Below are 27,488 nucleotides of genomic sequence, written 5' to 3' on the forward strand. Positions count from 1 at the left end.
TGATGAAAAAGGTGGGTGGTGAATTGAATGAAAGGAAGGCAATGATTGATTATGTGTGTGTGGATGAAAGGATGCGAAGATGTGTAATGGATGCAAGAGCTTATAGAGGTTGGGGGAGTGGACTTTCTGACCACTACTTGGTGGTGGCCAGAATTAGGATTCAAGTAAGATGGAGGAATAGAAGAAGGGAAAGACGAGAGGAAGGAGTAGTTGCAAGAAGAGTGGAAAGGTTACAAGAGGATGAGAAACAGGCAGAGTATAAGAGAGGAGTGGAGGAACGATTGGGTAAATATGAATTGGAGCTGATGGGAGACGTGGAAGGTGTGTGTAGGATATTTACAGAAGAAATATGTGCAGCATGTGATGTGGTGTGTGGAAGGAAGAGAAGACGGAGGGGGGTGCAAGGAACAGCGTGGTGGACTGAAGAGGTGAGACAGGCTGTGCCACAAAAGAAGAAAGCATACAATGAATGGATGAGAAATAGGGGCGTGGAAGAAGTTGAGAGGCAGAAGAGAGAGTTATATGTAGAAAGAAAGAGAGAGGTGAAAAGTTTAGTAAGAGAGAGTAAGAAGAGAGTGGATGAGGAATTTGGAAGGAATTTAAGTGTAAAGTGGAGGGACTGTAAGAAAATGTTCTGGAAAGAGGTGAAAAGAGTAAGACAGGGTGGAAGTGAAGTTAGCAGGGGAGTGAAAGATAAAATTAGTAGATTACTAGTGGAGAAGGGAAAAAAAGTGAGCAGATGGAGAGAACACTTTAAGGAATTGTTGAACATAGAGGATGGAAGTAATGCGAGTATAAGTGGCTGGGGAATGGCTGGGAGAAGGAGGGAGGTGAGAAGACAGGAAGAAATCAGTAGGATAGAAGTTGTGCAAGCAATGAAGAAAGTTAAATCGGGGAAAGCCCCAGGAATTGATGGAGTGTGTGGTGAAATGCTGAAGCATGGGGGAGAGATAGTAGTAGAATGGATGTGGAAGATGTGCAGATTGGTCTGGGAGGAAGGTAGAGTCCCGGAGGATTGGAAGTCAGGCATAATTATTCCCTAGTACAAAGGAAAAGGGGAAAAAGAAGTGTGTGGTAATCATAGGGGCATTTGTCTTCTTAGTATAATAGGAAAAGTGTATGGTAGGATACTTATTGACAGAGTTAGAGAAAGAACAGAGAAATTAGTTGGAGAAGAACAGGGAGGCTTTAGGAAGGGAAGAGGTTGTGTAGATCAGATATTCATTCTTACATCTTTAGTGGAAAAGTTTCTAGAGAAGGGAAAGAAGTTGTATGCGGCTTTCATGGATTTGGAGAAAGCATATGACAGGGTGGATAGACAAGGACTGTGGAAAGTGTTAAGAATATATGGAGTAGATGGGAAGTTGTTGAATTCTGTGAAGAGTATGTACGATGGTACGAAGGCTGCAATTCTTGTGGATGGTGAACTAAGTGAATTTTTCTCTTTGAAAGTTGGGTTGGAACAGGGATGTGTCATGTCTCCATGGTTATTCAATCTGTACATGGATGGGGTAATAAAAAAGGTACAAGGTAGGGTAGTGGATGTTGGAGTGGCCTTGGTGAGAGAGGATAGTGTTTGGAAACTCCCTGTACTGTTGTTTGCAGATGATTCTGTGTTGTTGAGTGAAGACGAAGGGGAGCTGCAAGGCTTGGTGGATGAGTTTGAGAGAGTGTGTAAGAAACGGAATCTAAAGGTAAATGTAGAAAAAAGTAAAGTGATGGTCTTTCAGAGAGGTGAAGTCAGTGAATGTACAGCGAGGTTGGATGGTGAGGAATTGGAAAATGTGAGTACGTTTAAGTACTTGGGTAGTGTGTTGAGTAAGGATGGAGGTTTGGAGGGTGAAGTGCTTGAAAGGGTACAGCAGGGAAGAAAGGTTGCTGGTTCTTTAAAAGCAGTGATAAGAAACAGGGAAGTGAGCATGGAAGTGAAAAAGTTACTACATGACAGTATTGTGATAACAACTCTAACGTATGGAAGTGAAGCTTGGACGTTGTTGGAAGGACACAAGTCAAGAGTGAGAGCAGTGGAAATGAGTTATTTAAGAGGAGCCTGTGGAGTCACATGGAGAGACAGGCTGACGAATGAGGATATAAAGGAACGTTGTGGTGTGGATGTGGATGTGATAGGAAGCGTTATGAGGAACACACTGAGGTGGTTTGGCCATGTGGAGAGAATGGAGGGTGAAAGATTGACGAAGAGAGTGTATGTGAGTGAGGTGGAGGGGGGAAGAGGGAGGGGGAGGCCGAGGATGAGATGGAGGGATGGGGTGGAGAGGTATATGAGAAAGCGGTGTGTGAGTTGGGAGCAGGGCAGTGAAATGGCGGGGGACAGGGCGACTTGGAGGCGATTTGTTTGTGGTCACCCCAAACGGGATTGAGGCGTCTGGCAATAGATAGATAGATAGTAAACCTTCAACATTTCGGGTCAAGTAGTTGAACAGTAACAGAAGAATAATTGAGCTAAAATATTTACTCTCACATTTTGTCACACACACACACACACACACACACACACACACACACACACACACACACACAAAATCAAGCAATGAAAGTGAAAAACAACTCATACCTACTCATACCTTTCACATGTCACTTTCATAGTGCTTTAAATCGATTTCATAGTGGAACATGTCAGTTGAAGCCCTCGGTACATTCCCATGGAAAGCTGGGATTCCACGAGATTTCTTTGGTCTCATGAGTAAATATGACAAGTATATAAACAAGATGATAAAGTTGATGTACTCAAATGTGGATGGAATGGTATTTCTATCTCGCAGTAGAAAAGTTACTGTATTAGCCTCTGATAACCATTGTAATCTGGCCGTGTCGTGTTGGGCCGGACCGGGTCGTGTCGGGAGGCTTAATTCTCAGCTGAACGAGAAGTAAACATCGCTTCGTTACTCTTGCTCGCTTCATTCGCTGAGCTCCCTTGTTCGTAACAAACACCATTTTGCGCACGCGCGCACCACAAACAATATGCCTAACTGAGACAAAATTAACACCAAGGATATCCAATGACATACTAAACTTAGAGGAATACAATATATGGAGAAGGGACAGAAATCTAAAAAAAAGGAGGAGGAATTATAATATTAACTAAGAAAAATCTAAAAGTCAAGGAAATAAACCTAGATATACCATCACAAGTAGAACTGATTGCAGTAGAGATCGACACATCTGAAGGTAAAGTAATTGTAGCCAATTTGTATATGCCACCCAGATCAAACACATGGGAAAGAGACGAATATGAGGACCTGGCAGAGAGTACAATTCAGAGTATAAGATCCTTGCTACATAAAATGGAAGAGAAATCGGAAAGAATTATACTAACTGGGGATTTCAATACAAATATAAATTGGAATACTCTAGATATAAATAGCCAAGAAAGCTGTTGGGACCAAAAGCTCCTGGATCTCGTACAAGAGTTTTTCTTAACGCAACATGTGAGGGAAACCACTAGAAAAAGAGGACTTGATGTACCTTCAGTGCTAGATCTAATATTTACTAGGCAAGAAAATGACTTTGACAGTTTAATATATCACCCTCCACTCGGCAAAAGCGATCATGCAGTACTAAATTATAACTTCAGGATAGCATATGACATAGTAAACAGCAATGACAGTTACAAAAAGAGACTAAACTATAAAAAGGGAAATTATCAAGACCTAAAGAAGTATTTCTTAGAAGTTGATTGGGAAAATGAGCTTAGAGGACAAGATTTAAATGCTGTATATAAAAATTTTTGTGAATTTTATGAAATAGGAGTCCAGAAGTACATCCCACAGCACAAAGAAGCAGATAAGAAAATACAGAAATGGTTCAATACAGAACGTAAAAAATCAAAAGAAAGAAGAGATTTGTTGTGGAATAGATACAGAAGACACAATAGTGAAAGGGCGTATAATAATTACAAACAGGCAAGAAACGACTATACAAGAATAAGGAGGGAAGCCCAAAAACAGTTTGAGGAGGATATAATAAATAAAAGTAGTGATCAACCAAAGCTGTTTTACAGCTATATCAGAAGCAAAACCAAAGTAAAAGATATAATACAATCCATCACGGACGAGGGAATCACTTATACACAAGAGAAAGATATTTTTGAAGCACTAAATAAGAATTTCCAATTAGTTTTTACAGAAGAAAAAAATTTTGAGAGGGAATATGTAGAACACGCATGTCCACACATACTACCAGATATACAAATAGCAGAAAAAGTAATACAAGAGGAGTTAAGTAGATTAGACAGAGGAAAAGCAAGTGGTCCTGATGAAATTTCATGTTGGGTGTTACGAGAATGTGCAAAGGAGTTAAGTAAACCATTATTTTTAATTTTCAAGAAATCCTTGAGTCAAGGGAAACTACCTGATATTTGGAAAAAAGCAAATATAGTCCCCTTATTCAAGAAAGGAAATAGACAAAATCCTCTCAACTACCGACCAGTATCACTGACCAGTGTTGTAAGCAAGGTATTAGAAAAACTTATAAGAAAAGCTTGGGTAAATCATCTAGAAGAACACAGTATGATAACAGAAAGACAGTTTGGTTTCAGAAAAGGAAAATCATGTGTTACTAATCTGTTGAGCTACTATGACAGAGTAACAAACACAATACAGGAAAGGGAAGGATGGGTGGACAGTATCTATTTAGATTTCAAGAAAGCTTTGACACAGTACCACACCAAAGACTTTTATGGAAGCTGTACCATCAAGGAGGAATTCGAGGCAACCTGTTTTGTTGGATGCAAGACTTTCTCATAGAAAGAGAAATGAGGACAGTACTAAGAGGAAACTACTCATCATGGAAAGAAGTGACTAGTGGAGTACCACAGGGTTCGGTGCTGGCACCAATCATGTTTCTAGTGTACATAAATGATATAAACAGTAACACTGGAAATGAGAGCTATCTGAATATGTTTGCAGATGATGCAAAAATACAAAGGAGAATTACTAGCACAGACTCTTGTAGGGAGCTACAAGAAGAATTAAATAAACTTCATGAATGGAGTAGTACATGGCAAATGGAATTCAATGTGGACAAGTGTCATGTAATCAAGTTTGGTAAAAGTGGAAAAAGACTTGATTGGGATTATAAGTTAGGAAATAAAACCCTATACACATCAGAAAGAGAGAAAGACCTAGGTGTGATTATCAATAACAGACTATCTCCGGCTGACCACATCAGCGAGAAGGTACGGAACATGTATACACTGCTTGCAAATATGAGAATAGCATTCACATACTGTACATAAATGAAAACATGCTAAGAAGGATAATAACATCATTCATTAGACCAACCCTGGAATATGCATCAGTAGTCTGGAGTCCTCATCTCAAAAAGCATATAGACAAGATTGAAAAAGTTCAAAGGGCCGCTACAAAATGGATACCAAGCTTAAGGGACCTAAGCTACGAAGAAATACTAAGTAAACTGAATCTACCAACACTACAGGAGAGAAGGAAAAGAGGTGACATGATAATGCTATATAAGTGCATATCAGGAAAGGAGAAAATAGACATAAATGATTACTTAACATATGGAGAAGCATCAGCAAGAGGACACTGCAAAGAACTGCATAAGAAGAGAGGTGATAAAGACGTAAGGAAATTCAGTTTCCCAAAAAGAGCAATTGATCAATGGAATGCACTACCGAATGAAATAGTGTGTGCCAAAACAATTCACAAACTTAAGGATATGTACGATAAATATGGTCTAAGACACGGGACAATACGAGCTTGACTCATTCCTGTAAAGATACAATTAGGTAAGAACAATTAGGTAAGAACACACACACACACAAAATCAAGCAATGAAAGTGAAAAAGAACTCATACCTTTCACATGTCACTTTCATAGTGCTTTAAATCGATTTCATGGTGGAACATGTCTGTTGAAGCCCTCGGTACATTCCCATGGAAAGCTGGAATTCCACGAGGTTTCTTTGGTCTCATGAGTAAATATACAGTATACCTAAAAAAAATTTACTGAATGTATCTACTACCTACTGGAAGAATCTCTTCTCTATCTCGCAGTAGAAAAGTTACTGTATTAGCCTCTGATAACCATTGTAGTCTGGCCGTGTCGTGTCGGGCCGGGCCGGGTCGTGTCGGGACGCTTAATTCTCAGCTGAACGAGAAGTAAACATCGCTTCGTTACTCTTGCTCGCTTCGTTCGCTGAGCTCCCTTGTTCGTAACAAACACCATTTCGCGCGCGCGCGCACACACGCACACACACACACACACACACACACACACACACACACACACACACACAAATCGTCCTGTGTTAAATAAGGTTGAATATAGAACCTCTCCGATGCATCCTTGACGCGAAAGGGTCAAATGAAGTATTTTTTAACCTACTAATACCTATAGTTTTCATCACTTGAATACAATTGGCTGATATTAACCTGAAGATAATGCTCCAACCTCTTTCTCCTACTGTTATTCCAATGTTTGAGGAGTGCCAAGAGGGGATAATTCTGTCTGTCTGTCTGTCTGTCTGTCTCTGTCTGTCTGTCTGTCTCTCTCTCTCTCTCTCTCTCTCTCTCTCTCAAGCATGCAAAATAAAAATAATGAAGCTTTAGGTCTTAGAAGTATAGACATTTTTTATTTATCTGTTCTTTCATCTCTGATCCACAATGTCAGTGATTAGTGTGAGATGAGGGAGAACATGAAGAATAACTTCGTATGCTGGCTTGCTTGGAAGGACTTATGGACCCAAGGGAACGGGCTGCCAAGTGTATGTCCAGCGTCTAAAACACAGAAAAACACGATGGAAAAAGTACTGATCCCTGAGGTACTCCACATGTCACGTCTGCCCAGCTTTAAAAATTGCCTCTGGTGAGTGTTTTCATTTTTCCTTTACTTAAAATTCTTTCAGCCATTATGGCCTCCATAGTACCGACGACTTTTATTTTTATTAACTCTAAACGAATGATTTTTTCTTAGATGAGACGTTTAATAGTGAAGAGGTTAATGAAAATAGCATCTAACCTTCATACTTGAAATATTCCCACCTGAGCTTTATCAAATAGTCTGTACTGTAGATTGCAAGAATAAATTGAAAACTCCTTCAGAAGCACGAAGGGTTACTTGTCTTAGCATGGTGACGCCTTTTATATTACTTTCATTACGCTTCCTGACATATCCAAATGAATGAATCTATTGGTCGTATGCTTAAACCTAAAATCGGAAAGGGAGCTACAGACCCGTAGTATTTTATGGTTATTTTCGGAACTCCTGTGGTTATTAGGTATGGTCAGCCTGCATCCCACATTACTGATTACAGTCAGCGACGATAAAGGAAGGCTCAACATTTTCCACAATACTAACTGGCTTCATATCTTGTATAAACCATGGAGCTTGCATTCCACTTTGCGGTTTAGTGTTTATGCACACAACCCTTAATTTTCTCTCCTTCGTTCGTTTTTTTTTTTTTTTTTTTTTTCATGATATAACAATTGTGTTCTGCCGTCCACGCACACTCAGGCACACTCGCGAGCACACACTCGCACGCACACTCACTCACATAAACCCACACCCACAAACACGTATGTTTTCCGAGATTATCAGTACGAGATGAATAGGTCAAATGTATTTATTTTTTTCAGTAAAGTAATTGAACTCTTCCTACACCAAAACACTCAGGCACACTCGCGAGCATACACTCGCACGCACATACACTCACATACACGCACACACACAAACACCTATGTCTTTCGAGATTATCAGTACGAGATGGATGGATCAAATTTATTTATTTCAGTAAAGTAATTGAACTTTACCTACACCAAAACCATTTTGGAATATATTTATATATATATATATATATATATATATATATATATATATATATATATATATATATATATATATATATATATATATATATATATATATATATATATGTATATATATATATATATATATATATATATATATATATATATATATATATATATATATATATATATATATATATATATATATATATATATATGTGTGTGTGTGTGTGTGTGTGGAGAGGATGGAGGGTGAAAGACTGACGAAGAGAGTGTATGTGAGTGAGGTGGAGGGGAAGAGTGAGGGGGAGGCCGAGGATGAGAGGGAGGGAGGGGGGGGAGAGGTATATGAGAGAGGGGGGTGTGAGTTGGGAGCAGGGCAGTGCAATGGCGGGGAACAGGGCGACTTGGAGGCGATTTGTTTGTGGCCACCCCAAACGGGATTGAGGCGTCTGGCAATATATATATATATATATATGTATATATATATATATATATATATATATATATATATATATATATATATATATATATATATATATATATATATATAACACACCGGCTCACAAGATCCAAAAAAATTAGAGTCCAGTTTTCTTTTCATAATTATAGAGGGGAAAACTTGCTCCTATATAAAGGTAAGAGAACCGCAAAATATTATATCCGTATCATGTCAGTAAGAGGTGGCGCCTGGACACTTTATTATGCAGCCCTTAGCTAACACACTGTGACCGTGCCCTACCCAGAACTCACCACGAGGAGGTGGCTGCAAATGGAGTTCCACACCTAACTCATCCCATCCACCCTTCCATTAAACTGGGTGACATTTAGTCTACTTTGAAATCCTTCTTTGATCCGAATGCTGGCATTATTTTCTTGATTTGAGTATGTTTCTTATATGCCCACCTCTGTTTCTGTAACCATAAACTTTTGCAGATGCTTCAGTCACCAGCTTTACTGTGCGTTCAGCTGACTGAGTATGGCAAGGATACTTTGGACACAGCTTTTCCAGAAGTTCAGGACTTTCAACCAAACCATATAGTTCAACATCAGTCAAATTCTTGAGGAGTTGTGGTTCTGTAATATCCACCACATCCCAGCTGATCATTGGAGTATAATGATCTGCCCTAAATTTATCTCTGGTATTTTGAATTGTCTTCTTTTTTGTCTCGGGTTGTTTCTTGCTGTTAGAATTTTCTTCACAGCATCTCCTCTGATGTCAATATCTTCATCAAATGCCATGCCCACAAGCATGTTTTCCGGATGGGCATAGAAAGCATTTGTTTGAATAGCCTGGGTAGCAGCCTTTATTATGCTCCCAAGCATTCATCTTTCATACATTTGATCTTGGTAACAGCACTGAATAGATGTTTTGGGCCATTTTGTAGCAAATACTGGGTTATGTTATTTAAGGCACAGTGCCAGAAAGTGTCTATAAAACAGTTCATCCATTCCCTAGTCGACGACAGTTGACTTACCTTAATTACGTAATATGCAGTATCTTGGTTCACTTAGAGGAGAAATGTTAAAACAATTCCTCAGTTTGTAACCTTAGTTTCCATATTCTACTTGGATATCAAACTGTATAAAAGGATAGACTTCAGTTACTTGAGCTGTTTATCTTATCCTTATAAACTAGTTAGTACAAAATTGACTATCTCTTAGAAATAGTCTCACGATCGTTCAAATGTCTGTTGTTGTTGCATCAAGTAGGAGACAGTGCGAATAAAGATTAAGGCAAAGGGAATAAAAATGAGGAGGAGTAGGGAAAGAAAGTGGGAGTATAATGTAGACTGTAATAAAGAGCTAGGGAATAGATTCAGATAGGGCAGTAAATCAGGTTAATTACGTGTTGTAGTCAAGTTGATGAAGTGGAGGAAGGTTGGAATAAATCTGGTTTAGTGGCAGTCCCAAGGCGGTCATGCAATTACGACGACTCATGAAGGTTCATTCCCAGGCCCTACTCCCGCCAGAGGCTAAGACGGAGATGGTGGTGATGGTGGTGATGGAGGTGGTGGCGGTGGTAGTATTAATGGTGGAGAGGGGTCTTAAAGATGCGGCAGCTGTATTGATGGTGGTGGTGCAGGGGGAGTAAAGTGTTAGAGATGTGGTAAGAAGGTGGTGGTGGTGGTAGTTGTGGATTGTGGTAGTGGTGGTGGTGGTGATGATAGTGGCAGTGATAGTTCTAGTTCTGGATTGTGGTAGTGGTAGTCGTGGTGACAGCAATAGTTTTAGATGTAGACTGCGATAGTAGTGTTGATGATTGTTGCTGTGGTCGTAGTATGGTGCTAATGTCTGTAGCTGTAGAGACAGTAGTAGTGATATTGGTTGCTGTGATGGCAGTAGCGGTGATAGTGGTAGCTGTGGTAGCAGTAGGGATGATGGTGATAGCTATGATAACTACTGTGGTGGTAGGAGTGGTGATGGTGGTGGTTGTGGTGGTGGTAGTAGTAGTAGTAGTAGTAATGATGGTGATAGCTATGATATTAGTATGGTAGTAGTGGTGATGGAGGTAGCTGCGGTGGTAGTAGTGGTGATGGAGGTAGCTGCGGTGCTAATTACAGCGGTATTGGTGAAGCAGGTCTAATTAAACTCAGCTCGAGGAAGCACCAGTCTAAAACGAATACTTATACGCACAACAGTGTGTGTGTGTGTGTGTGTGTGTGTGTGTGTGTGTGTTTACCGACAGTTTATAGGCGGTAGGGTTGCGGTGATGAAATACAGTCAATGAGCGAGGCTGCGGTGTTTGGTTGTGGCTGAGATGGTGGCTGTGGTTGTGGTGATTGTGATGGTGGTGGTTATGATGGTACTGATAAAACTTAGGACTGAATTAAAGCAATTTTTGAATGAATATATGGTGGTTCGATGTTGATGATGGTTGTTAGGTGTTGGACATGTAGGTGTGGTTGTGATAGTTGTGGTGCAGGAGGGACAGGATGTTGAAGAAGTGATGGTGATAGTGCTGGTGGTAGTAGTACTGACAGTAATGTTGACGGGATTATAAGGTTGAGGTTGTTAGTAGTAATTATGATGTAGAATATCAGAAATGATGTGAATATTGTTGTAGTGATAGTGGTATGGTGCAGTAGAGTGTCAGAGCAGTGGTGGTGGTTGTGACAGTGATGTGGGTGGTAGCTGTAATATTGTTGTGGTGATGGTCGCAGTGGTAGTAGTGGTGGTGCGTGGGACAGTAGTGGCTTTAATGGTGTTGGTGGTAGTATTGGTAGCTGTGATAGTGGTGTGGTGGTAGCAGTGGTGGTGGTGTGTGGTTGTAGTAGTGGTGGTGGTGGTACTGGTGTGGTGGTGGTAGTAGTAGTAGTGGTAATGGTGTAGTAGTTGTGGCAATGATGCAGTGGTGTTGTGGTAATAGCGGTGTGGTGATAATGCTGATAGTGTGTGTGGTGGAGATGGTGATAGTGGTGGTAATGGCTGCAGCTGTGATGATAGTGGTGGTGGTGGTGGTGGTGAAGTAATCAGGCTCAGTGCTGCGAGGCGGCAGGCTGAGACCGCCACTTTTACGGCAGGGAAAAGTACCACAGGATTTTTCTTGACCCGGGAGTTTGACGACGGTGGTGGTGGTGGTGGTGGTGGTGGTAGTGAATGTTGGTGGTGGCTGGCTGAGGTGGTTGTTTGTGACGGTGGTGTTGATTGAAGGAAAAAAATAACTGTGGCTGTTGTTCTGGTGTTAGTTGAAGGAAATAATGGTTGTGGTTGTGGTCGTGGTAGAAGGAGTAGTGGTTGTGATGGTGTTAGTGGAGGAAGATAATAGTGTTTGTGGTGGTGCTGATGGTTGAAGAGACTGTTGGCTCTGGTGGTGGTGGAAGGGAATATTGGTTGTTGTCGTGGTGGTGGTGGAAGGGAATATTGGTTATGGTAGTAGTGGTATTAGTCAGTGTTTATTGTGGTATTGGTGGTGGAAAAGATTGTTGTTGGTGACTGTGGTGATGGTTGAAGAAAATGCTGATTGTAGTGGTGGCGGTGGTAGTTGAGGAGAATGTTGGTGGTGGCGGTGGTAGTTGAGGAGAATGTTGGTGGTGGCGGTGGTAGTTGAGGAGAATGTTGGTGGTGGAGGTGGTACTTGAGGAGAATGTTGGTGGTGGCAGTGGTAGTTGAGAAGAATGTTGGTGGTGGCGATGGTAGTTGAGGAGAATGTTGGTGGTGGTGATGGAAAGGAATGTTGGTTGTGGTGGTAATGGATCTGGAGGGAATGTTGATTGTGGTGGTGGTGGTGGCGGCGAAAGGGGATGGTTGTAGTTTTGGTGGTAGTGGAGGTTGCGGCGGCCAAAGGGGACGTTGGTGTTGCTTGTGGTGGTGGAAGGTAGTGTTGTTTGTGGTGGTGATGGTGGTGTCGGAAAGGAATGTTGGGCAGTGCTGGTCGTGATAATGATGGTAATTTGTGTCACGAATCAAATTCGCGACATTTCCCTTTTGTGAGAAACCACGAACTATTAGTGGAAAACTCACTGTGTATCGCTCAGTTAACCGTTTCTCTCTCCATTTCGGGGTATACTTTTCAAAACATTCGTCACTGTTTTCAAGAGTGACCGATTTAATGCATGTCACTAAGTGCTCTACTGAGCGATACTATTGTTTATTGTTCGCCCCTGCTTGCCTCGACCGTTAGAAAAATGCGGCCTAGTGCTCCGCTTTTTTCCCCACGACTTACTCAGTCCAGTTGTTGCTCTGATGGAGAGAGGTCCTGTGCCAGAAGTGTGAGAGGTCAGCTAGCACCCAAGCTCCACTAGTGCAGTCGCCCAGTGCTCCCACCCTTGGTGATACAAAGCATTCATCGACTAGTATTTCTTTTTTGTATTTTCTTAGACTTAAGAGTTTAATTCAGGTGTTTTTCTTAGGCGTAAGGATTTAGCTTTTGTGTGAGTGAGTGAGTGCGATCTCATTAATTTGATTTTGAATTGTAACGTTAAATTTATTTTGTAATCAATAAATTTAACAGTTCTTTTTCTTGAGCTTAATGTAAAGTAAACTCTTGTTTCATTTCTCCATAATTAAGCTTATTTTCCATATAGCTCCTAGCTTGCATAAACGTTTTGCCCTTCATAACTGGTACTTAGGCCAGTTTTGTTGTATTAAACTTAAAATCCGTTGTGCCACCTAGGAGTTAAGCATCAGCAAGAACCTGATACTATTGTTAGTATTAGTTATTTATTGTCAGGGGTGAAGTAACTTTCTCCAGAGGCTACAGTACTAATAAACAGCAATTGAGTGATTAGTCTCTGCTGTGCACTGTTGAGAAAGTTTATAAATTCTCGTTCTTAGAGAATCATGCGCAAGCCAGCGTAAAGTAATCATTGCTTGATGTAGCAAGACAATCATTGTCCTTGCTCTTCAATATTACTGAATATTATTATCAATTAAATGATATTTAGCATTTATTTTAAAAAACTCCATGATATTTTAAAAACCCCGTGACAATTGGCGACCTCATTCCAGGATATTAACTCCTAGCTCTAAAGCTATTCACGAGATAGTACTCACTCTTTCATATTTAGGTATTTATAATTAAAGTTTATAAGCACAAGTTTACTGGTGTTTACCCTTAATTTATCAAGTGAATTTTGCTTTATCAATCCATGGACTACTTAACTCTATTTAGTTTATTCTTGGTAACGCCAGACGATTTTATTCGCTCCTGGGTAGTCGCTGTACCCATTGTGTCTATTACTGAGTCTTCCCAGTCATTTACATTTTTTATTTATTCTTTGCCAGTTAACTAGATAAGACTGGTCACCACTAGCTTGTGTCTGTATTCTTTATTTGTGTTATTAGCATTCGTTTGCGAAGCAGTATCAGCCACGCAACCGACTGTCGGGACAAACTTTTTCACCACCAGCTCAAAAGAGGCAGGAAGCGAATGCAGCCTTCATTCCTCAGCAGCAGCACGGTGGTCACGTCCCTACCAGTATGGGTACTCCCCCACAGTTCACTAGTCCCACAGTGACAGTGAACCCCCCTCCACAGATGGCCAATGTTCCATCTTCTCAAGTATATAATTCACAAGGCACAATGTTTGCCGCATCAATTCAGCAGCCTCATGAGTGGCTAGCTGCTTCCTCCACAGGCCCTCCCACAGGTGACAGTACCTTCCTTGTTCAGCCAGGGTTTGTGGGAGACATTCCTGTGAAGGTCCTGAGAGATAATGGTTCCTCAGGTTGCTCTGTCAAGCAGAGTTTAGTTCGGCCTGAGCAGTACACAGGTCGACAGATCCATGCAAACCTTATTGATGGATCAGTGAGATTGTTCCCTGAGGCATGTATCCAGGTGGCATCTCCATTTTATACTGGTACGACACTTGCAGTGGTCATGCCAGAACCCTTATTTGAACTCATCATCGGCAATATTTCTGGTGTCAAGGATAGTTGCTCCGATGATAATGCTACTCAGACTTCGGCTGCTGCAGTAACACGAGCCATGGCTGAGGCTCCAGACTGTGTCACCCCAGTGATCATTGAATCGCAGCAAGATCTGATGTGTAGTCAACTTGTTGTACAAGAACAACATTCTGACCCGACACTTGCTGCCGTGTGGAACAAACAAAAGGGTCGAGTGATAAAGTATTCATGGGGAGGTCGAGCCACGCTCCTTCGTAAACAAGGACGGCTCTACCGTGAGTCACGAACACCCGAGGGCGAGGTTCGGCTGCAGTTTGTCGTTCCCGCCAAGTACCGCCCAGCAGTGTTACAATGGGGTCATTGTTCAGCCTCAGGAGGTCACATGGGCAAAAGGAAGACCCAGGGCCGTATCCGAACTGACTTTTTCTGGCCAGGGTTGGGACGAGACATAGATAGTTTTCTCCGTTCCTGCAGTGTGTGTCAAAGTAACACCACTAATCAGGGACATGTCCTTCCTGTGCCATTCATAACCACACCTGTAATCTCTGAGTCAGTTGAGAGACAGTGTAGTGGTGAAGTGGGTGAACACCTGATGTCTCACCCATTGGCCCCACGGGACACATTATGTCCAGGGCCTGTACATACATATTATGTACCGTAAGTTAAGGGAGAAGTTGAGAGGCGACTCGAGGCTATGGAAGACCCGAGATTGCACAAGGATTCTCAGCTCCCCAATAGTAATATAAGTATTGTAGGTTAAGGGGGAAGTGAGAACTCCGCAGAGGCGACTTGAGGCTATGGAAGACCCGAGTTTGCACGAGGATTCTCAGCTCCCCGATACTAATATAAGTACTGTAGGTTAAGGGGGAAGTTCGAGAGAGAACTCTGCAGAAGCGACTCGAGGCTATGGAAGACCCAAGTTTGCACAAGGATTCTCAGCTTCCCGATATTAATATAAGTACTGTAGGTTAAGGCACAGGTTGAGGACCCGTGTGCAGTTCGAGGCTATGGAAGACCCGAGTTTGCACAGGGATTCTCAACTTGCTGACAGTAATCGTGTGCTATAATTAATGGCGACCTCGAATGTACGAAGCTTAGGCTGTCACTTGTATTTTTCAGCCAGAGCATACTTTTCGTAGCATGTACTGATTGCTAGGCAGAGAGAGTAATTGTAACTTAATAAGAATTTTGTCTCATTGACACTTTTGATGCTCCACCTCAATTGGTTTTGCAGGTACAGCAATGGGTGTAGCAGTTTTGCTGTGCGGGCCAGCTGATCGTCTGCCGCACGCTGCCATCTCTTCTCCTCTGCCTTCGTCGTCACTATGTTATTATTTACTAAGTCATTTTACACATAGGTACAGTTACACTACAACTGTCACACCTACACTGTGTATTACATACATCACGCTACACAACAATTAGTTGTCAGTGTAAATGTAGCGAACTTTCACTCAGTTTGACCTGAGTACAGGATTTTCACTGTCGTCACGGAGTTTTCCCTCAAGCTTGCTTCTATTAACGTAAATACGAGGTTTTTTCGCTCACTGGCGACTGCGACTTTCTCCTGTAGCAGGATAGCACACACACCACAGTGTGAATCTTGTGTGAATGAGTTAGGATGTGTACATATATATATATATCCACAAATTTTTTCCTATAAGGAAAAAATTTAATTTTGTAGGGGCGTAATGTCACGAATCAAATTCGCGACATTTCCCTTTTGTGAGAAACCACGAACTATTAGTGGAAAACTCACTGTGTATCGCTCAGTTAACCGTTTCTCTCTCCATTTCGGGGTATACTTTTCAAAACATTCGTCACTGTTTTCAAGAGTGACCGATTTAATGCACGTCACTAAGTGCTCTACTGAGCGATACTATTGTTTATTGTTCGCCCCTGCTTGCCTCGACCGTTAGAAAAATGCGGCCTAGTGCTCCGCTTTTTTCCCCACGACTTACTCAGTCCAGTTGTTGCTCTGACGGAGAGAGGTCCTGTGCCAGAAGTGTGAGAGGTCAGCTAGCACCCAAGCTCCACTAGTGCAGTCGCCCAGTGCTCCCACCCTTGGTGATACAAAGCATTCATCGACTAGTATTTCCTTTTTGTATTTTCTTAGACTTAAGAGTTTAATTCAGGTGTTTTTCTTAGGCGTAAGGATTTAGCTTTTGTGTGAGTGAGTGAGTGCGATCTCATTAATTTGATTTTGAATTGTAACGTTAAATTTATTTTGTAATCAATAAATTTAACAGTTCTTTTTCTTGAGCTTAATGTAAAGTAAACTCTTGTTTCATTTCTCCATAATTAAGCTTATTTTCCATATAGCTCCTAGCTTGCATAAACGTTTTGCCCTTCATAACTGGTACTTAGGCCAGTTTTGTTGTATTAAGCTTAAAATCCGTTGTGCCACCTAGGAGTTAAGCATCAGCAAGAACCTGATACTATTGTTAGTATTAGTTATTTATTGTCAGGGGTGAAGTAACTTTCTCCAGAGGCTACAGTACTAATAAACAGCAATTGAGTGATTAGTCTCTGCTGTGCACTGTTGAGAAAGTTTATAAATTCTCGTTCTTGGAGAATCGTGCGCAAGCCAGCATAAAGTAATCATTGCTTGATGAAGCAAGACAATCATTGTCCTTGCTCTTCAATATTATTGAAGATTATTATCAATTAAATGATATTTGGCATTTATTTTAAAAAACTCCGTGATATTTTAAAAACCCCGTGACAATTTGTTCATTGTTAGCAATGGCAGTGGTGTGATGGAAGTAATTGATAGGAATATTTATCTGTCCTGGCAGACATTAAACAATCATATGGTATTTTGGCTGCTAATTTTTACCGCCGTCTCCACCCCGGAGAGGCCCGGGGACGAGTATTGTTTTCATCCGGTTTGTCTGTCTGTCTGTCTGTCTCTGTCTCTCTGTTAACAATTTTATGCAAAAACTACCTGTGCTAGTTTGACTAAAATTACAGGGATGATTGCCTATGACCTTCTGATCACCTGATTAAATTTTGGGCCAAACTGGGCCAAGGACCAGGCTGTAGGGCAAAAAAAAAGGTAAATAATAATATATATATATTTTTTTTGCCATAACTCCTTTCATATCGTCATATCGACATGAAACCAAACCTAAAGATGCATCTTTCAAATCTGCCTCCCATAACATGCCTCATTACATCGGCGGGGTCACCCTCCACTTAGCGGTAGGGGGGTCATTGTCAGGTGGGTCGAGCCTAAAATTTCAAATAGGCCTGAAATCGTCAATTTTCACTCAATTTACTCCAGATTTGATATGTGACATATATGAATAGATATCTTGTTGTGTTTATACGTCAGCACTAAAATGACTGCCGGGGACGGGTTTGATGTGCCTTGGCACCGCTTTTTGTTCAGCTTTATATTACTCTCGAAGGTTGTGTAATAAATGTTATCCACTTAAAAAATCTCACGTGTTGCAAAGAGAGTCAAATCAGCATTATCCTCATAATGGAAAGCTATTAGCGTGACAGCCATTAGTTAATTTAATATTGCACGTACCACCTTTCACTCCAGCTGAAATGTTAACGCTTTCTTTAAAACCCCGTATAACTCGGTAAACTGGTTTATTGATATATTACTGCAACCTCAAAAGACGATTTTGTATAACTGCTTCGATAGCGATGGGGTAAACGAACAGCATTATCTACCATCCCCAGTGCCAAAATTCTCTCCAAAGCTGAATAAAGTTGGAGACAGCATGAATGAAATGAAGAAAAAGTCACCAAATGGGAGGGGTGATGAAAGCATTTAATTTCAGCCCATGATTCCTTACAATGAATAACGAGACAGTGAGTGATGACCTTGGATACTTAGTGATGCGATCTTCAGGGCACATCGAATATTTCAAAATATCGTGCAAGTGTTTCATAATTGTTAGAGTAACGAGTGGATCAATATTTTTGGTCACAGCTGTATGTTTTGTTTTATACTTGCGTGTTCAGGCAGTTTCACGCAGCATATGAGATATCAATTGAGTCGGAGGGGTTAGAAACATTATTTCATTACCCCCTTCGTTATGAGAGGTCTTTCCTACACTGAATAAATTACTCTGTTAGTAGCAAGAAGGGGATATAGAAATACATCATTAAACAAAAGAGGTTATGATCCGTACTGTTGTTCCGTAACTCCCAAACGCAGGGCTGTTTTTAATGCAGTTGTTACGTCACTACAAGCAATTTCCTGGAAATTGCTTGTTTTCAAACCTTAATATCACGGAAAGTATAGCACTTAGGGGAAAAAATTAAAGACCATGTTCCTCATCAACTCTTTTCTCTTGCAAATGAAAGTATCCCCAGGTCTGTAGGTCATTGTGTTGATGAGTAATGACGTGAGGAAGAGAACTAATTTTTGCACGAGACCAGGTCGTATTCATGCGTCTGCCTGTGGCGTTGAGTATGGCTTTCCTCTCAATCTGGTAACTTCACTACTAGATAAAATAGACACTGTTGCATCCAAGGCATGCCATATGGCACTATCACTGAGCCCTTTTCTTATATCCTTGGAAAAAGGCTTGGCAGGGTGGATGATACAATTGGCTACAGGTGACGTGGATGGAATCAGACAAATAGGAACCTGAAGATATCATTGTACACCTGGCAAAAGCATGGGACAGACTGACTCTCACCTGTTTGCTATGGAGGGAATCCCTCCCTACCTTTTGGTCCCAAGATGAAATGGCAATTGGTTCCAATGGTGGCAGGAAGGCACTTGCATGTGTGGCCATTACCAGGTGGCCACGTAGCACCCTGATTGCGACGTGTATAGACGTAACCCGGTGGATAAGGGTTAACCCGTGCCATGCTAGCGACGTAGATCTACAGTACATTCCCCTCTAAAATGCCAGTGACATAGATCTACATCCTGCAGCACTGCAAAGTCATTGCAAGCAACCGAAGTAAAATGGAAGGTAATAACGTATCTCGCTAACTTTTGACATTTCTCTGCCATGCTTACAACACTGATTTAGGCGAACATCAGTCTTCAGAGGCTCACTGCCACTCATCTCTCAGTAACAACTTATTATCAGGATTGTCACCATGTTGCGCTGCATCTCTTGCCCTCTCACTAATTCTGAAACATTTGATACATTTTTCGGTGAAGATAGGGATAGTGACGTGTCTATAGATGACTCAGGTGATGACCATGACTATGTGCAACCGAATGAAAGTGACAGTAGTGGGGAGGATAGTGAGATACCTTACCAGGTAAGAAACAATACTTCCAGTATCAAAAAGCATCATCCTCTAGGGTTGTTTCCAGACAATTTTTCGATGACGAAAGTGAAGAGGATGATGAACCTCTCCAACAATCCTCTTCTATCCGTTCTTGGCTGTGTACTCGTATGAAGCGTAGGGGATTAGTGAGTCAGAGTGATGGAGTGAGAGTGAAGTTTGCCCGCAGGGCTTCCACTGATATCTCACCAGCTGATAATTATTGCATCTGCCTCTACTTCCTCGGGTCTCACCATACAACCAGACCTTTCCCCAGTGCAAACAACACAGCCTCCCTTTCCACCACCAACCCCCACCACCACTAGTGAGACTGGAAAGGGAAAAGGGAAGGGAAAAGGAAAGGCATCCCCTGCTACCACCGCCACACCTACATCGTCTGTTGCCCTGTCTGCCCCGTCTTACACCCTGTCTGCCCCGTCTGCCTCCCTGTCTGCCCCATCTGCCAACTTGACTGGAGTCCCATCTTCCTCATCTGACCCTATGATACAATGAGAGTGGGAGGATAGGTCGAACTTTTCCCCCACTTTAGACACATTTCTGGACTCAGACACTGCAGGAGCGAATTTCCCCAACCAGATAGCCGAGTCTAAGCCAGAGGATTTCTTTTTTTTTTTCATCATTTCTATCCTGCTTCCCTCCTTGAGTTTATATGTAAGAGAACAAATGCTTACAATTATTTCAAGATGGGGGCCAAGGTTCAGATCACCTTCACTCGCCAGTACCACTGGTAAACCCTGGAAGTGAGTGAGCTGTATTCCTCTCTGTATGCTGTGATCCTGATGGGGACTGTAGAGAAGGCATTGGTTGTGAAGTATTGATCAAGTGATCCCCTGGTATGCACACCAACCTTCAGCCAGATAATTTCAAAGAACAGGTTCGGTGACATCATAGGGAACCTTCATTTTTTTGATAAACTGGACCCTGCCACAGCACACAGGACAGATGTCTTTAGGAGGTTCAGAGCAATATTTGAGCACTTGCTCTCTCTCTATTCTCTCTTCCAGACCTCCTTCAGCCCATACGAAAAGCTTGTCCTAGATGAGAGCCTGTCACTCTGGAGGGGCCATCTTAGTTTCTCCCAGTGTATCCCCAGTAAAAGGCACAGGTTCAGAGTCAAGCTTTTCATCCGGTGTGACTGCAAAACTGGGTATATACAGGACATGATATTATATACCAGAGAGCAGACAGATATCAAAGCTGACTGGCAATTGGGGTTGTCAGGGGCTGTGGTGAAAACCATGAGTGAAAAGTACCTCAATAGAGGGTACATAATTTACCTCGATAATTGGTACACTATCCCCCTCCTCACTAACTTCCTCTTCAGCAATGGCACTGGCATTTGTGGTAAAGTAAAAGTGGGCCACAAACATATGCCAGTGATTCCACCTACAAAGGAGAGGGGCAATATGGTTTACTTCCAGGCCAATAACATCCTAGCTCTCTCCTGGTATGACAAAAAGGCAGTGAACCTCCTCACCACCATCACCCGTCCCATCCCGGTACAGTCTAAGGTGTGTGACTAGGGAAAGAAAGAATATATTTGCAAGCCAGAGACGATGATAATAACATAAATATGCGGCTTGTTGATAAGGGTGATGCCATGATGTCTAATGTGGAATGTGCACGTAAGACGATGAAGTGGTACAACAAACTTTTCTTCCACCTCTTGGACATGACACTCCTCAACGCCCATATCCTGCATGGCCAGACGACGGGGAAACATCAGACCTTTGAAACTTTCAACCTCGAGGTTGTTCGGGGTATTCTTGGAGACCACTGCAAGAACAAGGTAGAACAGCCACCATCACAAAACACAGTCGGGTGGTACGGTGAAGGAAAATCCTATCCGTCTCATTGCCCGTAATTTCTTGACCACCCTTCCCAGCACTAGTGGCACGAAGTACAGTCAACGGCGCTGTCATGTGTGCCGAAATACCAGCAGACGTCCACAGAAGCGAACTGACACACGCTACCAGTGTGCACCATGTGGTGTGGCACTGTGCATTGAGCCGTGCTTTGAGAAGTACCACACCCTCCGGCACTAACGAGATAGGACTCGTGTGCAGTCTAAATACAGTATTGATAAAAAAAATACCGGTATCTAATAAGTTTTACTCTGATTAGTGCAGAAACAAACAATATCCACCACCGCTGCCAAAATCGCCACCACTGTCACAATTACCACTGCTGCTACAATCACCACCACTACCACTATCACCACCTCGATCACAATCACCACCACTACCACCATCATCACCACTACCACAGTCCCCACCTCTGCCACAATCACCACCTTTGCCATCACCACCACCTCTGCCACTATCACCACCTCTGCCACAATCACCACCGCTGCCACAGTCACGACTACTTCCACCATCACCACCGCTGCCACAATCACCACCACTACCACCGTCACCAACACTGCCACCATCACCACCACGAGAAATATCACCACTGTCACAGTCAACACCACCACCACAATCACCACCACTGCCACAATTACCACGGCTGCTACAATCATCACCATTACCACCATCACAATAATCATCACCATCTTCACTGTAGTCACCACCATCACCACTATCCCCATCACCACCACACACATTGTCACTATCATCACCTTTCTTACACCTAATACCTTAATCATCTCTATCAATATATTAAAGACGAGGTAAGTGATAAAACTGGGACAAAGAGGGAGAGAGAGGACAGGAGAGAGGGAGAGAGAGAGAGAGGGAGCGAGTGAGAAATGGTTAGTAATGAAAAATGAGAAAATTAAGAAGGGTGATATACTGGGTAAGGGAGAAATGACGATGTAAGAGAGAGAGAGAGAGAGAGAGAGAGAGAGAGAGAGAGAGAGAGAGAGAGAGAGAGAGATGAAGAGGTTTTCGATAACTGGAATGGAGATGAATAAAGGAAGAAATGAGAGAGAGAGAGAGAGAGAGAGAGAGAGAGAGAGGTTTTCGATAACGGGAATGGAGATGAATAAAAGGAGAGAGAGAGAGAGAGAGAGAGAGAGAGAGAGAGAGAGAGGGAAGGAAGGAAGGAAGGAAGGAAAGAAGGCGAAAAAGAAGGATGAGGGAAATTAATACAGGAGGAATACTGATATAAAAAGGAAGTGAAGGGAGAGAGGCATTGGAAAAGAGAAAATGGGGCATGGAAAGAGAAGAGAGGAAGGAGGGAGCGAGGAACGAAAGTGGAAAGAAGGGAGGGTTTCGATAAGGAAGGAAGGATGCTTTAAAAACAGGAAGGGAAGGGAGAAAGACACAAAAAGATAACGGGAGGAAAGAGGGAGAGAGGGAGGGAGGAAAGAAAAGAAAAAGGTTTGATGGGGGAGAATTGAAGATGCATAAAGGAAGGGAGGGAGAGAGCGGGGCAGTAAAGAGGATGTATGAGGAATGGAGGGAGACAGGAAGAGAGGAAAAGAGGAGAGAGAGGAATGGAGGGAAGCAGGAAGAGAGGAAAAGAGGAGAGAGAGGAATGGAGGGAAGCAGGAAGAGAGGAAAAGAGGAGTGAGAGGAATGGAGGAAAGAGTGTAGAAGAAAAGGGAGATGGAGGAAAAAAAAAAGAGGGAGAGGGGCAAAGAAGGCGAGAGGGAGAGGATGGAATGGAGGAGGTTTGCGTTAAGAGTGAAATGAAGACGTACAAGAGAAAAGACTAGGAGAAGCAGTTAGGAGGATACTTGAGGAATGGTGAGAGAGAGAGAGAGAGAGAGAGAGAGAGAGAGAGAGAGAGAATTCAGTAATGAGAGCAATGGAACAGCGAAACGAGGAATGACGAGAAGAGGTCGAAAGAATAGAGAAGGCAGTATAATAAAGAATATGGACGGGAGGAAAGAGGAATGGAGGGAAGAAAAGAGCAGAGAAGGACGGAGAGAGCGGGAGGGGGAGGTGGTAAGAAAGTAGAGGTCTAGGGTCCAGACTCCAGAGTCCAGACCCAGTTCCAGTTTAGAGCTCCCACTCAGTGCTTAGCCTGCGACGAAGGGGTGTGGACGCTCGCCGCGTCTATTTTCCCTCTTCTCTCGGTCACGTTACTGCCGCTTCTCAGTCTCGCCCCTCTTTCGTTTACGAGGCGGACCAACTACCTGCCTTCATTTATAACACCCACTAATTGCAGGATAAACTGAAATGCTTAGTACCAGAGCTCGGGGGAAGGAAAAAATCTTACAACTGTCAGTTATCTCGTTTGGGAGTTATAATAGCATCCTACTTTGATTTTAATTCCCAATAATGCCAGGCGGAACCAAAACTATCTCGTGTCAGTGCCGAAAAAAAGCCATTATTTTCGTCAGTCATATCTTGACTGCAACAAGGGCAAATCCACTTTCTACAGTTGCCTGAACAATAATTCATTGCTTATGATTATGTGAAAAATATTGCATAAATATGTTGACCTGTACTCTGTACCTGAATGAAAATATAGTTTAGTGCTTATAATTAATTTGAAAACTATTGATTACTGTATAACTGCGAGTAGTGGACGTGGTAGTGTCAGTGAGTGTCGTTTAAGTCAAGAGAACAGAAGAAAAGTAACAGGACGAACAACAGGCTAAGTGATTAAAGGAGACTGGAAAAATATTTACTAACTGAACGGATGGAAAAATATAAACTTTAACTGAACACAGAAAGAAGGAATATTTAAACATCGATTGAAATTTTAATCATAAAATAATAAACGAAAGGAACGAAAGGCAAATTATAAGTGATAACAGGAGGACAGTTTGAAGACAATTACAACTGAATGAAAGACAAAATTATGAACGATAGGAAAAATTATAGACAGAACGAAAATCATTGCTGATTAAATTCAGAAATGCAATAGAGGGTTTTATATCAGCAGTCTGAAGCAGGTCTTGATACTAGAAGGAAACGAAGAAAAAAGGAAAAGATATAAAGAAAGATTTTAAAGATGAACGAAAGGCAAACTAAGTCTCTTGGATGTTACTGTAAATGCGTTAGAGATTATTACCTTGACCATCAATTGCTGATTTTAAAGCAAAACGTACTAGGGTTGTTATTGGAATTACAAATGGCGGAACGGAAGGAAAAAAATAGAAATCTTGGTTAGAGAGAAAAATGTGTTAATCAAATTTACTTTGCCATTCGAATATAGATTTTAGAAACTGGAACAATTAAATCAAAAACTTTGCCAGTGTTCGGCTTATTTTTCGAAAGTAAATAAAAATTAAGTTTGTGCATGTATAATTTCAAGAACTGTAATGATTTAATAGTCCATGAAATCTTTTTGAATTTTTTGAAGCCATTATGAGCTGCTGGACTTCTGCCTCCTCTCCTCCGAAGTGAAAGGTAAAGTCTTCTTATCTTCTCACATTATCGTGGTTTATAACTGCTACTTCTGTCTTAAATGCTAGGTCATAAGAACAGATTAACACCACTGTGGTGCTAATCATGAAGAAGTGGCATGGAAAACATGTTGATCCGTAGTACTTCTCATTCTTCCTTTGAACGACGTCAAATAGCTAAGCTGCTTAGGAAATCTGGGTAAGTGTGAGTGAAAGAACTGTAGCAAATGGATTATATAATATTTACCACGGGGTCACAGGTCTCCCAGATCTTTTGTTCAAATTTGTCTTTCGCAGGTTGATCATTTAGGTTAGAAGTTTTGGTCTGATAAGAATTTGGGGCTTCTAAAAGCTAGGTTTTAGTGGCAATCCTAGGTGGTTAAAATCACTGGGGGTTTCACCTCCCAGTTAAGTTAAATTTGGTTAGGTGGAGATCGTCAGTAAACATGTTGCCGCCGGCGCCCTGGCCGCGTTATCAAATGCCCTTAAATAGGTAAAATATGTCTTATATAAGTTTTGTAGTCTAAAATCAACAAGCGATCATCTGTGCTGGATATTGCACTAAAATTACTTTCCCTTAAAACGTACGAATGTAAAAAGACAGGTAGAACTGCCGCGCATTTTTCTTCTTTCAGTCCAATTTTATTTGTTGGCATTTCTAAACAACAATACCATGACATATTTAAAGCAAGATAATAATATATTGATTTAATAGAACCTTTTCAATATAGACGTATCATAAATAGTTTAAACAATAGAAAGTGATGCTTATTTTCCTCTAAGCTTTCGTAGATCTTTGGTTTTGACAAAGGAGAAGTTCTTGATTCATATCAGATCTCTTATGGCCGGATACACCTAGGCCTACTTGCTGTTTATATACAGTATGCTCATATATACCACAAAGATAATCTGAGTAGAGCTGGCTTTGGAGACTGTCTGGGGTACACGGTGTGGTAATGAGTGATTCAGGATAAGGAGACGTATTAACGCCACTCTATGTTATAACTGGCCTCATCAAGCCAATGACGCACAGTTGACATCAAACTCCTGTCGTCTCTCCTGTCTTTCTTTCCATGCACCTTGAAAATCGATGTTGTGAATCCGCACCAGCCGACACTATGACTTCACTTTACCTCAGATCAGTCAGCGTCTAAAGTGTTGTTTGCTGCAGGTCCGCCGCATTGATTTGCAAAGTCCGTAGAGGCGTGAGTGACAACATGACTTCATGCTGACTCTACATTTCATTATATTGTTGCTTTGTACCGACATATTATTATTATTATTATTATTAGTAGTAGTAGTAGTAGTATTTACTGGGGGGGTTAGGTATACTTTTATTAACAGCTTCGCGAGTAGAAATCAACGCTAAATTGCTGGGAAATAGCAAAATATACCCAAATTAATCACACGTTCTTAGGGTAAACGGGTAATTACCGGCGCCATATCTTTCCCTGTTAGGTAAATGACAAAGTAAGCCGCTGTAGTATACGTTGCCCTGTATCACATCGGTGTAGACTTTTTCCCTTTTTTTCTCGTTTTCTTTTCTTTTTCTTTTTTCTTTTTTTTTCTTTTTGCTATATACTTGTTCGCTCAGGGGCAGCGCTTTGAACTGGAAGAAACAGATAATGACCTTCACTATAGGTCTTTCACACTAACATGGCCCAGATTTTTGTCCAGTTTCGTAGCTTATTTCACGTAGGTCAGTGGCAGAGAAAGACAATACTACAACTCTACATCCTTTCCATAGAACTTCCTCGTTAATAGCATCATGTTCTAGTTTAATTTCTTCTTCAAATTTAACACTTAAGCCAGAGAACTGATGATTGTAGGCCAAGTTAGAATAAAATGAGTATAACACTTTCACCGCTAGTAAAATCATCTTGTGGTAGCTTAAAATCTCAAGTACATTTGTAGGGAAGGGATAAATAGAGAGACCGTCTGTAACACTCCATATCAGGTGCATTTCAGGACCTCACCTAACTTAGAAGGGAGATTGGTAGCCAGAATTAACCGTTACCCATGCTGGCGAAGTACGAATGAGGAAGGGGTGTAATGAGAGGTGCATGTGGAAGTCGAATTGTTGAAGTGGTTATGCTTGTGTGTAACTTGGAACCAGAATTAATCATTATCCATGCTGGTGATGAACGACTGACGAAGGGGTGTACTGAAAGATGGTGCATGTGAAAGTCGAAGTGAAGAGGGTGCATGTGAAAGTCGAAGTGGTGTGTGTGTGTGTGTGTGTGTGTGTGTGTAACTCTTGCGAGAACTTTGCAGCTCGCTATACATCTCCTGTTTAGCCTCCGTATATATTTAACTTGGGAGAAACTCTTTGCAGTGAGGTGGTTAATGAAGGCTGTATATAACGAAGTGAAGTGATTTACGAACGATATATCAAACGTTGTGAAATGGTTAATGAGGTTAAATTTAACTTTGTGAAGTGGTTAATGAAGGCTATGTATAACGCAGTGAAATGGTTAATGAAGGCTTTATGTAACGTAGTGAAGTGGTTAATGAAGGCTGTATATAACGTAGTGAAGTGGTTAATGAAGGCTTTATATAACGTGAAAGTGGTTACTGAGGGATGTATATAACGTAGTGAAGTGGTTAATGAAGGTTGCATATAACGTAGTGAAGTGGTTAATGAAGGCTGTATATAACGTAGTGAAGTGGTTAATGAAGGCTGTATATAACGTAGTGAAGTGGTTAATGAAGGCTGTGTATAACGTAGTGAAGTGGTTAATGAAGGCTGTGTATAACGCAGTGAAGTGGTTAATGAAGG

Source organism: Coenobita brevimanus, chromosome 60 (assembly GCF_032717465.1).
Source record: "Coenobita brevimanus isolate Jiangsu-jjx chromosome 60, ASM3271746v2, whole genome shotgun sequence".
Lineage (NCBI taxonomy): Eukaryota > Metazoa > Arthropoda > Malacostraca > Decapoda > Coenobitidae > Coenobita > Coenobita brevimanus.